The sequence below is a fragment of the Dermochelys coriacea genome, chromosome 11 (assembly GCF_009764565.3).
Source record: "Dermochelys coriacea isolate rDerCor1 chromosome 11, rDerCor1.pri.v4, whole genome shotgun sequence".
Lineage (NCBI taxonomy): Eukaryota > Metazoa > Chordata > Testudines > Dermochelyidae > Dermochelys > Dermochelys coriacea.
In genome coordinates, this window is record NC_050078.2 from 76,489,051 (window position 1) to 76,505,682 (window position 16,632).

A 16,632-nucleotide genomic window follows, 5' to 3' on the forward strand; every position below is an offset into this window, starting at 1 on the left:
CTGCACCCAAACTCCCTCCCAGAGCCCGCACCCCCTCCTGCGCCCAAACTACCTCTCAGAGCCCGCACCCCCTCCTGCACCCAAACTCCCTCTCAGAGCCCATGCCCCCTCCTGACCCAAACTCCCTCACAGAGCCCGCACCCCCTCCTGCGCCCAAACTCCCTCCCAGAGTCCGCACCCCCTCCTGCACCCAAACTCCTTCTCAGAACCCACACCCCCTCCTTCACCCAAACTCCCTCTCAGAGCCTGCACCCCCTCTTGCGCCCAAACTCCCTCTCAGAGCCCACACCCCCTCCTGCACCCAAACTCTCTCCCAGTGCCCGCACCCCCTCCTGGACCCAAACTCCCTCACAGAGCCCGCACCCCCTCCTGCACCCAAACTCCTTCTCAGAACCCGCACCCCCTCCGGTGCCCAAACTCCATCCCAGAGCCCGCCCTTCAAACCCCCTCCTGCGCCCAAACACCCTCCCAGAGCCCGCACCTCCTCCTGCACCCAAACTCCCTCCCAGAACCCGCCCTCCAAGCCCCCTCATGCACCCAATCTCCCTCCCAGAGCCCACACTCCCTCCTGCACCGAAACTCCCTCCCAGAGCCCGCTCTCCAAACCCCCTCGTGCACCCAAACTCCCTCCTAGAGCCCGCACCCCCTCCTGCACCCAAACTCTCTCCCAGAGCCCGCACCCCCTCCTGCGCCCAAACTCCCTCTCAGAGCCCATACCCCTCCCCCCCAGAGCCTGCCCTCCAAACCTCCTCCTGTCACCAAACTCCCTCCCAGAGCCTGCACCCCACCCCAACCCCGGCTCCAGCCTGGTGAAAGTGAGTGAGTGTGGGGGAAACGAATGATGGAGAGAGGGGGGATGGAATGAGTGGGGTGGGTCCTCAGAAGGGGTAGGGTAGGGGCATGGTCTCAGGGAAGGGGGTGGGACAAGTGCTGATCGGGGCGAATTGGGGGTCCCTGAAAAATTTTTAAAATGTTCCAGAGCGTCCCCAGTGTCCCCCTAGAGAGGTTTCTGGAAGGGGGAGCAGCAGGAGACAGGTTTCCTGGTGACACTGACTCTGTGTGCGAGTCAGGCCGGTAACAGATGGGCACAGGGAGCAGATAGTCAGGGACAGTCCCTTGTCTCCACACCAGGCTCACTAGCTACTCGCCCTGGGCCGGGACTACAAGCTCTGCGCCCCTAACTCAGGCTACGGAGCTGTCTGTGCTTTGCCACCAGGTTTCTCTGGTTATTTGTAGGGCCGGATTAACCCATTGCAGGTCTGTAGGCAAAATCCCCTCATGTGCCCTCTGCCGGCTGGCTCCCCAGCCTGGGCACTGACAGCAGCTCCCCAGGTTGCGTCTGGATGTCGGCGGTGAAGCACCGGCTGGTCTGGTGCCAGGTTGGTACCCTGCGCACTCGGGAGAGCCCCAAATGTCCCACCGCAGTGATGACAGGCGGGGGAGGGGAGGCTCTAGGGAAAAAATTGAACGAGTGGCATTGGGCCATGTGGGTTGCAGCACCAAGTTTGGCCTCAGGTCCCCCAGCCAAAATGGGGCCCAGGCCTGGGACAAACCTCACCAGGCAGTGGGGCAGCCCCATGGGAGACAGGCCAGGGAACACTGAGTGTGAGGAGCACACTGGGGCTCAGGTGTGAAATAGGGATCAGTGCGCCTAGTCTGAGCCAGCTGTGCGCACGCCCAGCGCCAGCTCCGCAGGGACTTGGGGGATTTCAATGATAGAAATGTAGGTGCACGGGATCTTTAGACACCTCCAGAGCGAGGCAGCAGCGGAGGGGTGAGAGGGGGGCATGTAAAGGTCAGATTCAGGCACCTCAGGAAGAAAGTAGCATCTAGACATCTCAATCTTTTTGTGGCTCTAACCTTTTGCATCTGCACCAGGCCCCCCATCTGCTCCATCCAGTGCCGAACACCTTTCAAAATCCAACCCCAAGTCATTTTTTAAAAGATGATTTTGAAAAACTTATCTAAAATCTAATGTTCTTTAAAAATCAGTTTAATATAATCTGGGCCCACAAGCACTAAAATACCTTAATCAGAACCATACAGGGCTTTGAATGGTACCACTCCATGGCAGGGTCTGACAGTCGGTGCAGAATGTCTGATCAGATCCATTGTTCATGGTTTTTACTAAATCTATTAACCAATTTACTTTTCTCAGAAAATGTCATCTGCACTCTAGGGGTAAGGGCTCTAATTCTGGGGGGAAACAATCTGTATTTTTCACACACAACAGAATTTGAATACCTGCTTTAAGTGAATAGCCTCGTTCTCTCATCAGTCGAGAGATTCTGCCCCCTCCCCTCATCATTCCTCTAGGGGCATCATTCATAGTCCATTACATTTCAGGGTCACTCCTGACATTTACAAAATCCTTACATTGGCTGTTCTGCATATTTAGACTAAACTCTTTCCCTTAGGGGCTGTCTCTCATGAGGTATATATACAGCACCTAGCGCAGTACAGCCTTGGGCTTCTGGGGAGCCTCTGGCTGCTGCTGTATACAAATAACCATGGTATTCTCCACTGCAATTATTTTGTAGTCAGACAAGAATGAATTTGGGGAAAGTTATGGTGTGAGGAACAGGGCGAGTATCAACAGGGAGAGACTCCCAAAGTCACCAATCTAACCTCCCAGTCCTGCCAAACTGTAGTCACATGCTTAATTGTACTTCTGCCAACAGCCCCATTGCTTTAAATGTGTCTGAGCAAGAATTAGGCAGGTGGCAAGGTTGAGAGAGTTAGGGTTTGGGGATGAAAGCCAGCTCAGAGCAGAACCACTTTAGCCATATTATCCACACAAATTTGTCAATTTACTGCCTGCATTTTAGCATATGAGAGGGCAGAGGGAGGTTCTATGGGTGACCTCACTGTGCATTGCCCTACCAGATCATGTAACATTGCTTTTACCGTTAACCTCCCCTCTGAATCTGCTGGGTATGTAACACGAAATAAACTACACTTGCCTGTGTGAGAAACTAAATTCTACTTTATTATTCCAAAGGAGAAAGACAGACTCCTTTCCCCACCCGCAGCCCAACTCAGCACGGGACTTTGCATCCCCAGCCCAGCACACTGCTGCACCCAGATCCCCCATGCACCAGCAAGAGAGCAACATTTACCAACTGGTCGAAAAGTGCAGAGCACCCAGGAGGGATGCTGGGGCCCACTCACAGAGCAAACACTCCGAGGCAGGGAATCCAAGGACCTGAGATTAGATGGATGCACTGTGGGGTGAGTGAGGCAGACAGAGTCTCTGTCATCCCCACACAGGACACTTTGTTAGATGGGGAGGGGTGGGTGACCAGCTGGGCTGTCAGGCTCCTCATCTCCCTCTCGCCTCTATGATGGGAGTCAGCCTGGCTTCAAGGCTGGCTCAGGCCTGTTGACTTCCCCATCTTACTTCTTGTCTTTGTTCAGACTCGTCCTCTCAGCAATGGGGAGATGTTGCCCCCTTCCCTCATCATTCCTCTTGGGGGATCATTTGTAGCCCTTCAGACTTCAGGGATGGCTTCACCCAGCACTCCCAGGAAAATTCCTGTCTCTCGCTGGCATTGGGGCAGCAAATTCACAGTTCTCAGCATCCGCTGTCTGTAGGGTGACCAGACAGCAAATGTGAAAAATCGGGACGGGGGTGGGGGGTAATAGGAGCCTATATAAGAAAAAGACCCAAAATTCGGGACTGTCCCTATAAAATAGGGACATCTGGTCACCCTAGCTGTCTGGCTCTCAATGAAAAGTCTGCGGTTTCCCAGCTCTGTTTCCCCACCCTCTCCCCCACCCGTCTGCATCTCACATCTCTACAGGGATCTGGCAGTAACTCCATATCCCATTCAGTCTCGGCCTCTCAGAGTGTGAGTCTAACGCTCACCTTCGGTGTTCGTGCTGAGAGATCTTGATAATTGTCATTGTTCAAACATACAAAAGTCTCATGACAAAGGGTTAAAATAAGACAAAAACAATCTTCGGGCAAAGGATCATTTCTCTTGTGAAGTTCTCAATAAAGTTCTTGCTACATCCTGTCAAACTAAACTAATGTCAAAAGATGGGACCAAGCAGCTTTGAGGAAGAGAGAAAAACCAACACTGCAAGATGGGCTACAGGACACTTTCAGGTTCATAAACTGAAATCCCACAGAATCACAACTGTCCAAAGAAGGAAAATAAATTATTTCGTTTTCTTATGAACTGGTTAAACCTGCTGTACTCAGCACCTCCTTGTTAGTTGGTTGTGTCATTTACAAAAGTTTTAGCATCGTCCTAATGTAAAAAAGAAACAAAAATAAACCAAACCTAACGTCTGCCCATCTATAAATGTTCTGGACTTGGCTGGAAAAAGCCCAGAAGCCACTTTACCAACAGATGGAAATAGGGAGTTAAGCTCAGAAAGCTCAAACACAGCTTTGGGGTTCCTTTGGATTCCCCCTCCAGGTGTGGGACACTTTCATCTGTAGCCCTCAGGTGTCTGAGTGAGGATCAAAGAAATCAGAGTGTGATTCCTAAGCGTGGAGCCCAAAGAACATTGTGGCAAGTGCCATGCTGGGAGGTGGGGGGTAGAGTGGGGAGAGGATGAACTCTCCAAGGCTGCATTGGGGTGGAGCGTGACACTGAAGTGGGGAGGAGGGAATCCCTTCAACTCACCCCATCACCCTCAAATAACACAGAACCCAAACCATCATATGTTCCTATCCCTGCTCCAGCACTTTTAGAATCTATTTAATTCTAGTCTCAAAGGGAGTCAATGCACACACACAAAAATATTTGTGGCATAACCTGGAGCAGTGTGAGACTATGTGGGAATGAGACAATTTCTCCCCAAAGGGGGAACTCAGCGACTCTAACAATCACTCTGCTAATGGGGGTGGGGGTAGAGGTCAGAATATATAAGATGGTTGGAGTCAGTCTAGACTACGAAAAGTGGGGGAGCATCAGAGGAGATTTGCTAGCTAATCCCAGCCACTTTTCCCTCCACAGACAGGCCCTCGGAGGCTGATGCTGCAGAGTCAGAGGTGGGATCCACAGGCCTTTCGGCCTCCCACAAGAGACCCTTTGGAAATCAGACCCTCTCAGTTGTGCTTTCTGAAGAAGAGGGGGCAGAGGAGGTGAGCAATAAGAGGCAGCACCTCTCTTCCCCATACTCTCCTCTCTTCTCCCAGGATCCTTATCACCTGATTTCCACTCCATGCAGCACCTTCTACTTCCCACCTTCACCAAACCCAACCCCACAATCCCCCAGTTTCCACCCCAAACCCAGCCCCCCTGGTCCCTTCACATTTGATCCCCTGGAACCCAGCACCTCAGGGGAATTAGGGAGGGGAAGAGTTGCCAGCCCCAGGGACACTCACCCTGAAGGGACCAGCTCCAGGTAAGTGGGGAAGCCAAGTCCAAAGGCTGTTGGAAAATGGGGTGTAGGGACAGGTGTCAAGAGTGAATGTGGGGCCTGGCCCAAGTATCCCTCTCCTAGTCTCCATGAAGGGGAATCTCATCTGTGAAGGGAAGGGAGGGGGGGAACTTCATCCAGACACAGGGAGCTTCTGGAGAAGTTTTTCTCTCCCTTTCCCCAGCAGGTTAGCAGGAGGCAGGAAGGCCCATCAGTTCAGCAGCCAGAACTGCAGCAGGGAGTAGGGGCTGATGGGGGACTTCTGCTCCTCAGCCTGGGTTTTGCTTAGACCAGGGGTTCTCAAACCTCATTGCGCCACGACCCTTCTGACAAGAAAAATTACTACATGACCCCAGGGGTGGGGCGCGCGAAGCACGAGCCCTGGGTCCCAGCAAGTCTAACACCAGCCCTGGCAACCCCATTAAAACAGGGTCATGACCCACTTTGGGGTCCTGACCCAGAGTTTTGAGAATTGCTGGCTTAGACCATGCAAAGCCAGAGGGTCACTGATCACATCTAGTCAGCTACCACTGGAATCCTGCCCCAGACATGGGCAGCTGGATACCTGGGAGCTAAATGCCACCAATGTGTGTGGGAATTAGAAAATGGACACATTTAAACCCTCCCAGGAACAGAGACAAATGCTAGAAAAAAGCATAGTCAAGGGAGTCACTTTGCGGTATCACCCCTGACACGGTCCCCAGGGCAGCACATTCCCCCAGTAGCGCAGGGACAGGGCAGGGGCAGGAACTGGCTTTTCCTCTCTCTGCTCCTCACCTTCTCCCCAGCAATGTCAATCTGCCCTGGGGGGCTGCAGAAAATGGAGCTGGGCAGGGCTGGGAGCCGGGAGCCTCCCTCCCCACTGATTGCTCCTGCTGCTTCATTCAGTCTCTCCTGTCTCCCTTCTACATGGAAGAACTAGTTACTGTCCTTCCATTCCTCTCCAAGAGCTACTGCCCCTGGGAACAGGGGTGTGAGCCTGGGTGTGTCGGGGGCAGCCGCTTCAAGACTCGCAGACACCCGGGAGCAGAGATGGGGTGAGGACTGGCTGTTAGGAGAGTGACTCTGTTCAGTCCAGCCCCAGCACTTTCTCCAAGTTCTTTCTCATCACCTGGAGTCTCCAGTTCAGGAGGTGGTGGTGGCAGAACCTAGGGATGATCTAGAGCACTGATTCCAGTCACAGAAGAAAGTCCCCCCTTGGCTGGGCACAGAGGGGGCATTAGTGATGGTCTCTCCCAGCTCCTCAGCCCAGGCTCCCAGATCACAATGGAAGCAGCAGCATCTTCCCCAGGAAGTGAGCTCTAGGGCTCCAGTATCCTGAGTTCAAAGACTGACACAGGGACTCCTCTGCCTTAGCAATTACCAGAGCCCCCTACCTGGGGGCAGCTAATGACCGAGTCTCCCTGTGCTTCCCCTGCAGCCCCCGGCAATGCTGATCTCATTTGCCAAACTGCAAAAGCAACGAGGAGTCCTGTGGTACCTAAAAGACTAATAAATTTAGTGGGACATAAGCTTTCATAGGCTAAAACCCACTTCTTCAGATGCATGGAGTGGAAATTAAAGTCGGCAGGTATAAATATATAACACATGAAAAGATGGGAGTTACCTGATCAAGTGGAGGACCAGTGCTAATGAGGCCAATTCAATCAGGGTGGATGTGGCGCACTCCCAACCATTGATGAGAAGATGTGAATACCAAGGGAAGGGAAATTTACTTTTTGTAGTGAGCCACCCACTTCCAGTCTCTATTCAGACCCAGCCTGATAGTATCAAGTTTGCAAATGAATTCCGGCGTTGTTCTAAGTCAGCCATAAAATGTTGGCATACTGTGGGACCATGCGGGTACTCATCGCAGTGCTGCTGACTTGAAGGTATAAAACAGCCCCAAATCTGAAATGGGTGTGGGTGAGGACAAAGTCACAAAGCTCAGCCACCAGCACACATGGTGGCTAAGCTTTGTGACTTTGTCCTCACCCAAAATCATTTTAAAACAACACTTCATCAGCTCTCGTCCCCAAGAGCCCTCCTCTACTTACGTTGCAATGATGACGTCTTTATTATCTGGACCCACAGGAAGGAGGCTGGTACCCCAAAATCTCTGTGCAGAATAATAAGGAGGTGACATATACAACAGGTTCGACTCCTAACTGCATCTATCAGCTGGGAGAGTTAGAAATCAGTATGCCTCCTGCCCATGTTGCATTGAAATAAAGGATAGAGAGAATATAACCTTAAACAGAAAGAAGATTTATTAAGGGATAGATACCACTGGGGGAAGATTCACTATGGGGAACACTACAAATACCCATGAATAGATTCCAGCAAGGGGCATAAAGCTCTGGCCCTTAAACTGTCCCTTGGCTAAACTAATAAATGCCTGAAAAACAATTACTGTCTCTCTTCTAGCTGCAGATGAAGGACACCGGCAATGGATGGTCAGTCTCAGGATCTCTGGAACATCGGAGGATCTGGCTCTCTACTGCCGAAGCAGGAGATCAACAGATCTGAGCAGGTAGCAAAGCCTTCACTGGATCCTTTGGTGGATTACAGGAGTCAGGTAAGTATCAGAGTCCTTGACAGATGTTAGTAGCTGAAGTCTTGATCTGATGCTGCGCAAAGAACCTGGACGTGGCTGCCTTGATGATGGACAGCGCCTGTGTCAATGTTCCTTCCCCACTCTGAACTCTAGGGTACAGATGTGGGGACCTGCATGAAAGACCCCTAAACTTATTCTTACCAGCTTAGGGTAAAAACTTCCTCAAGGTACAAACTTTGCCTTGTCCTTGAACCCTATGCTGCTACCACCAAGCTTGTTAAACAAAGAACAGGGAAACAGCCCAGCTGGAGACATCTTCCCCCAAAATATGCCCCCAAGCCCTACACACCCTTTCCTGGGGAAGGCTTGATAAAAATCCTCACCAATTTGTACAGTTGAACACAGACTCAAACCCTTGGATCTTAAGAACAATGAAAAAACACTCAGGTTTGTAAAAGAAGAATTTTAATTAAAGAAAAGGTAAAAGAATCACCTCTGTAAAATCAGGATGGTAAATACCTTACAGGGTAATTAGATTCAAAACATAGAGAGTCCCTCTAGGCAAAACCTTAAATTACAAAAAGACACAAAAACAGGAATATACTTTCCATTCAGCACAGCTATTTTACCAGCCATTAAACTAAAGAAATCTAACGCATTTCTAGTTAGATTACTTACTAACTTTTTACAGGATTTCTGAGCTGCATTCCTGATCTGTTCCCAGCAAAAGCATCACACAGACAGACAGACCCTTTGTTCCCCCCCACCCTCCAGCTTTGAAAGTATCTTGTCTCCTCACTGGTCATTTTGGTCAGGTGCCAGCGAGGTTATCTTAGCTTCTCAACCCTTTACAGGTGAAAGGGTTTTGCCTCTGGCCAGGAGGGATTTTATAGCACTGTGGTCAGAAATGTGGTTACCCTTCGCTTTATATTTATGACAACCTGCATCACCACTGACCGTCCCTTGTACGCTCTCTGTGGCGCACATTCGTGAGGCACACGCTGACAGGCCCCGCCCCCACCGGGTCCAGCCAGTTCTCAGTCCCTCAGGTTCTGTGAGAAAAAAAGAGTTTTGGTGAGAAAATGCCATGAAGAAAGGGTACCAAGATGGAGTTCAAACCCTTCCTATCATATGCGCCATCTTGAATTTTTAAACTCCATTTTGAATTGCAGCAACATTCATAACAGAATATGACCATGTACCAAAATCACCTTACAAGGCCCTTGAAGAATTCCACCAGGACTTCAACAATATCCACCCCACCATCAACCTCAGCCTGGACCAGTCCACACAAGAGATCCACTTCCTGGACACTACGGTGCTAATAAGTGATGGTCACATAAACACCACCCTATACCGGAAACCTACTGACCACTATACTTACCTACATGCCTCCAGCTTTCATCCAGACCTCATCGCATGATCCATCGTCTACAGCCAAGCCCTAAGATACAACCACATTTGCTCCAATTCCTCAGACAGAGATGAACACCTCCAGGATCTCTATCAAGCAGTCTTAAAACTACAATACCCACCCAGGGAAATGAAGAAACAGATTGACAGAGCCAGATCGGTAGCCAGAAATCACCAACTATAGGACAGGCCCAACAAGGAAAAAGAACGCCACTGGCCATCACCTACAGTCCCCAGCTAAAGCCTCTCCAGAGCATCATCAAGAATCTGCAACCAATCCTGGAAGACGATCCCTCACTCACAGACCTTGGGAGGCAGGCCAGTCTTCACTTACAGACAGCCCCCCAACCTGAAGTGAATACTCACCAGCAACTAACTACGTAACACACAACAGAAACACTTTGAGGAACCAATCCATGCAACAAACCCTGTTGCCAACTCTGTCCACATATCTACCCAAGGGACACCATCATAGGACACCATCAGCCACACCATCAGGGGTTCATTCACCTGCACATCTACTAATGTGGTATGTGCCATCATGTGCCAGCAATGCCCCTCTGCCATGTATATTGGCCAAACTGGACAGGCTCTATGCAAAAGAATAAATGGACACAAATGAGACATCAAGAATGTTAAAATTCAAAAACCAGTAGGAGACCACTTCAATCTCCCTGGACACTCAGTACCAGACTAAAAAGTGGCCATTCTTCAACAAAAAAACTTTAAAGACAGACTCCAACAAGAAACTGCGGAGCTGGAATTCATATGCAAACTTGACACTATCAGGCTGGGTCTGAACAGTGCACTGGCTCACTACAAAAAGTAATTTTCCCCCTCTTGGTATTCACATCTTCTTGTCAATGGTTGGGAGTGTGCCACATCCGCCCTGATTGAATTGGCCTCATTAGCACTGGTCCTCCACTTGGTCAGGTAACTCTCATCTTTTCATATGTTATATATTTATAACTGCCGACTGTCATTTCCACTCCATGCATCTGAAGAACTGGGTTGTAGCCCATGAAAACTTATGCCCCACTAACTCTGTTAGTCCTGAAGGTGCCACAGAACTCCCTGTTGTTTTCGCGGAAACAGACTAACACGGCTCCCCTCTGAACTGTGCCGCTCGGAACTCACACTGGAATCAAGGAACCAGGTCACTTGGGGATTTTGTACTGGGACCGGAACCGAACCTGAGCCATCATTTTGTTTTATTGACTGAACTGGAACTGAAAAAACCCCTATAAGTCCCAGCTGAACTCCTTCCCTGCTCTTGCTCGCGGTGACTCTGGCTGGACACAGACTCCTGCACAGAAATCAGAGCAGGGCCATCCTCAGTTCTGTCAACTGGAAACATTTAACATCAGGATTCAGGTCCCCCAAAAGTGAGAGTGTCTCAAGTAAATCAAAGACTAAATTGTGAGCACTGAAGCGGGGGGAGGGAGGGGCTTCTGAGCCCTCGGGGGGGGGGAAATCCCCTGCCAGTGTCCACCCACCCCAATGCTTGTTTGACCATTTCTAGGGGAAAAGATTGGGTGGGGCAGCCCCCTCGCCCTCTCCTACCTTTGGGCTGGGGAAGCTGCCATTGAATCTCTCCCCCTCCCTTCTCCTGCCCTCTGCCCTCCCCAGCCCATCTCTGCTTGCTCGATATTCTTCCTCCAACCTCCCCACAGCCCGTCCCCCACATCCCCCCCTTCCCTTCTCTTTATCAGACACTCAGAGTTTCCCTCTAGTCCAGCTCTGCTCCCCTGAGCCCCAGAATTCTGCCCCTGCCCCGATACCCGTGTGTTCTCCCAGCCTCCCTCCAGCAACCCCACATCCCCATGGCCCCCTCCCACCCCCTGCATCCCTATTCCCCCTCCACATCCCTGATCCCCCTCCTACCCCCTCCCACATCCCTATGGCCCCCTCCACCCCTATTCCCCCCTCCACATCCCCATTGTCCCCTCTCACCCCCTGCATCCCTATTTCCCCCTCCTGCCCCCTCCACATCCCTGGTTCCCTCTCTGGGTCTCACAGCTGCCTGCCCTTCTCCTCTTCCAGCTCCCGCCCCCCCCCATTTCATGGCCCACCCCCACCCCTCCCACTCCCTGCAAGCCCTGGGAGCTGCAGCAGCTTTCCTGTGTCCGAGGCAGCGACTCGCAGCCTCCCCACTGGGAGAGCCTGGCCTGCCCCCGCCCTGCACAGGCTGCATCTGGAGTAGCTCCCTGGGGGTGGGCAGGTCTCCCCTTTTTTCCCTGTGGGGCACTGCTGGAGGGCGGGCCTCGGGGTCCCAGTTGGGGGGGCCGGGCTGGGGTCTCTGCATGGGGAGAGTCTCTCGGGGGGGGCAGTGGGAATGTCCCTCCCCCGCCCACAGCCAGGGCTCGGGGGGCCCCAGCGGTAGCAGCCAAGGCCCGGGGGGCTGGCGAGGCAGCGACCGCAATTCCCTCCTGCTGCCGGGCTGGGCCCCGGCTTGCTCCACCTGGTGCCTCCGGGGTCCGAGCATGCTGGGGTCCCTGGATCTGGCTGGGGGGGGTCTGTCTCTTATTTCATGTCTCATAGCCTCACCCCCGGCCCTCCAGCAGGGATGTGGGGCCAAGGGGTCCCTTGCCCAGGGGCCCAGTGATTTCAAAGCCCCGGGCGGAGGGGATCGATCTGTATTTTTAAATAAAAATGAAGATACAAAATGTCACTAGATCAGTCAATGCCACAACTTTTGCCTAGTGGTGACAGACACCGCCCCCCGTCCCCTTCTGGGGCACCCCACCAGAGATGCCTCAAGACCGACCAACAGCCATGGCCTGGTGCCACCCCACTACCCCTCCCCACAGCCCCATGGGGCTGCCCCCCTAAAAAATACCCCAAAGGCCCCAGCCCGGCGTGCCACTCCACAACCCCCAACTCTTCTCCTGGCCCAAAGCCAAGCTGCAGCCTCCCCACCCTGCTGTGCCACCCCCAGCCCCCTCCCCACACAACCCCACAGCGAGGCTGGGTCCCCTGGGGTGGGGGTGGGGCTTGCTGCTGCCCCACATTGCCTCCCACCCCAACAGCCATAGCCATTGTCCCGAGTCCCCAGCCCGTCCCCTGCAGCGTCCCGCTCCCAGTCCCCATCTGTGCAACCCGATCACCACCTGCCACCTCCTCCTCCCACAGCACAGCCCCATCAATTCACCAATCCACCCCCTGCTCCCCCACAGCCCACACCTCACAGACTCCTCCATCTCCCAGCTGTGCCATCCCCTTGCCCAGGCTCAACCCTAATACTACCAGGCCCAGACAGCCCACCCTCCCTACTGGTGCACACCACCAGAGATGCCCCAAGACCACCCAACAACCGTGGTTTGGTGCCACTTCACTACCCCTCCCCACAGCCCCATGGAGCTGCCTCCCCACAAGTCCCCAGACCCCAGTGTGGCCCTGCCATTCCACAAGCCGCCACCGACTGTCCTCCTTGCCATAAGCCAGGGTGCAGCCACCCCACCCTGCTGTGCCATGCCACCCCACGTCCCCTCCCCCGACAGCTTCCCGCATCCATGCTGTCCCCCCCTGGGGGCGGCTATGGTGCTGCCCCTCACTCAGGGCTGGATTACCCAATAGGCAGACTAAGCACGTGTTTAGGGCACCAGCAAAGCAGGGGGCACCAAAAAAAAAAAAGATTTTTTTGGGAAAAAATTTGATATTTCAAAAAAAGCATCAAAGTCATCATCATGGGAAAAATCAGAACTTTGTTAGATTTCCTTACACTCCAATACACAGTCTTCCCCCATTTTTCTGTTTTCTTTTTATTACTTATCCCCACCTAAACCAGGGGGGCGTCCTACTATTGTAGATTGAAATAATGCGAGGAAATCACATCCTGTCATGTATTGCAATACATTTATGTTTTATTATTGATATATTCTCCTGAGTTATACATACTTGATTTGTTTTTTTTCTTTTATATATATACACACATAAAAATAGTGTATGTTGTGTAATTTGTTTTTTTTTTAAGTTCAGATAAGGGACAGAATTAAACGTAACCGACTGAGTGGAGCACAGAAACGTAAACTAGCAGAAGAAATGAAACAAAAAACTAGTGAAATTTTCCAAAATCTTCCAAAGTTGACATCATTTTTCAAAGCAAATCCATCAGAAGCAACATCTCTCAGTAGCACAGACATCATTCCAAAAACTGTAGGTGTTTCAGAGATTGACTCTTCTTCTATTAGTGAAACAAACACCATTCCAAAACATGTGGATGTGTCAGAGACTGTAACTGATCATCGTACTCCTGGTGGTAAAATAGACATTGTTCTAGAAGGTGTGGATTTGTCAGAGATTGAAGCTGTTCATGCTGTAAATAATAGGAGGAAAGATACTGGTATGTGGGTTGATTTCAGTTCCGATGATGTAGCTTACTGGATAGACTGTCAAATGACTGTCAACACCACACCGGGCCATTTGAGAAATCATGTTGGACTTTTACCAATGGCAAACAAACAAGATACAGTCCATAAAAAATATTTTTCGTCATGAAAGCGAATGGTGAGAAATACACTTGAGAATGGCTACTGTATTCACCTCAACAGGATCTATGTATTGTTTTGTTTGCAAACTTTTTGCATATAAACCTTCAACATCCCGGTTTGCTGCAGATGGATTTAGTGACTGGAGGAATACTGTTTTAATTGAACAACATGAAAATAGCACTACTCATAGAGATTCAATGTTGACATATTTAAATTGAAGACAGAGCTTTGGATTGACAGAAAAATTGGAAGAACAAATTAAAAGAGAGCGTGAATTCTGGCAACATGTCTTGCAGTGTGTTATAGCTGTTATTCATACGTTAGCTGAATGTGGTCTGCCTTTCCGGGGATCAAATGACACATTTGGATCATTGCAGAATGGAAATTTCTTGGGATTGTTGGAGTTTGTGGCTCAGTTTGACCCATTTTTAGCAGGCCATATCTCAAAATACAGGAATGCTGGCAAAGGTAACCCATCATACTTATCCAAGACAATATGTGATGAACTCATTGGTCTAATGAGTGACAAAGTTAATTCAGCTATTGTGGATGAAATAAGTACTGCTGGGTACTTCCATTTATCTGTCGACTCTACACCTGATCTTTCACATATTGATCAATTGAGTATTGTACTAAGATATGTGTCTCCCACAGATGGAAAACCAGTTGAACGATTTATAACATTCCTCAACTTGAAAAGCCACACTGGTGAAGAAATGGCAAATCAAGTACTGCATTATCTGTGCCAAGTTTGCAAAAGAGATTTCTCAAAGTGCAGAGGTCAGTCTTATGACAACGCTGCCAACATGTCAGGGTGTTATCAAGGAATGCAGAAGAAGCTTTCAGAACAGAACAAATATGCCATAGTCATACCATGTACTGCACACTCTCTCAATCTTGTTGGCCGCAGTGCTGTTGATTGTTGTCCGGTGGCAGTAAGTTTTTTCTCAACAGTCCAGTTATTTTGTACATTTTTCTCTGCCTCAACACACTGATGGGCAGTTCTTAAAACATATTTGGGCAATGATCGTGTGTTGAAATCTCTTTCTAATACTCGCTGGGAGGCACATGCAGTGGCAACAAGTGCAATTCTGGAGTCCTACTCAAAGATTGTGGATGCATTAGAAAGTATAGCTGAAGACCAATCACAAAAGAGAGAAACTATACAAGAGGCAGAAAACACTGCAAACAAGATGCAAGAACTAGAGTTTGTATTCATGTTGACCATGAGGAATGAAATTTTACAACACTTTTACCACACAAGTCAATCTCTCCAAGAATTGGATTTGAAAACATGTGCAGACCTCTGTCAATCATTAGCAGACCACTTACACACTTTGAGGAATGATTTTGAAAGATTTGAAGACATATCAAAAGATACCTTGCCTGATACTAACTACAAAGAAGCCCAGTCCTGCCAGCAAATCAGCAAAAAACAAGCAAATGTTAGCAGGGCAACAGAAACAGCATTGAATCCTAGAGACAAATTTCGCGTATCTACTTATTACGCTATAATTGATACACTTGAAGCTCATATGAAGAGGAGAGGTGAAGTGTACAAAGAAGTATCAAGTGGATTTTCTTTTCTAAACCATATGGACTTATCTGATGAACAATAGTCACAAGGTCCCCAAAAGCTAGTTGACTCATACCCTGTTGACTTGAACATGAATCTCTGTGGAGAAGTACGGCAGTTCCACTGTTATATGCATGCGAAGTTTAATGAAACAGGAAAAATGAAATTCAGTCACATTGATCTTCATGACACAATATTGAAAGATGGAATACAATGTGTATTTCCAACTGTAGAGATCGTACTACATATTTTTCTAACATTGATGATTACTAACTGCTCTGCAAAATGCTCTTTTTCTCAGCTGAAAAGAATAAAAAACCCTCAGAGAACAACAGTGTGTCAGGACAGACTTGATTCACTTTCCCTATTGTGTATGGAAGCGGACATGCTTCGTCGAATCAGCTTCGATGAACTTATCCAGAATTTTGCAATCAGATTTTGCAATCAGAAAATCTAGAAAGAAGCTATTTTAATTTCAGCATATATGTAAGTTTTTGTAATTTTGAAAAATAAAATTTTATTTTACGGTATTGTATTGTTTTTATTTTGAATTACATATGGGGAGGGCACCATAATCTTTTCAGTGCTTAGGGCCTCTAAAGGTCTTAATCCAGCCCTGCCCTCAATACCTCCCAGCCCAACAGCCACAGTCATGCCACTGACCCAAGTCCCCGATCCAAGTCCCCTATAGCCTCGCCCTCCCACAGACCCCTCCCAGACCCAGTCCCCATCCCTACAATCCAATCGCCCCCTGTCCACAACCCCCCCTCCTCCTCCCATAGCATCAATCCATCCCCTACCCTCCCACAGCTCACACCACACAGACCCCTCCACCTCCCAGCTGTGCCACCCCCACCTCAGCCGTACAACCAGCCCCCACCAGACACCCTCCCCAACTGGTGCTCCAGGGTTTCTCCAAGACCAACCAACAGTTATGAGTTAAAAAATCCCACAGTGTTTGTTGGGGCCTCCTGGAGCCGTGGTCCCTACCCAGAGACGCTGAAATCTCACTCTTGTCTCTCTCCTCCTGCCTCCAGCTCTGAGCCAGGCATGGGATAGTTAAGTGGTGAAGTGATGAACTGATGATAGTGGAGGAAACAAATCAAAAACCAGAAGTGAAGCCAAAAGTGCAAGCCGGGCAGGCAAAGCAAATCGTAGGCTGCTGCCGTAGATTTCTCCTCCTCCTCCTCCAATAACACCCCCAAACCGGGACACCACCGACCCCATGTACCTAAAACCAA

The 16,632-nt window shown here is 50.0% G+C and overlaps 1 long non-coding RNA gene across 1 annotated transcript; it reads right to left on the minus strand.

Moving 5' to 3' along the window:
• Positions 1–7,610: 7,610 nt before the first annotated feature.
• On the minus strand, positions 7,611–9,210 carry LOC122458217. Its single transcript, XR_006278133.1, has 2 exons — positions 8,854–9,210; positions 7,611–8,030 (listed from the first exon to the last, which is right to left on the minus strand). It is a non-coding gene; the product is annotated as an uncharacterized LOC122458217 (long non-coding RNA).
• Positions 9,211–16,632: the final 7,422 nt, after the last annotated feature.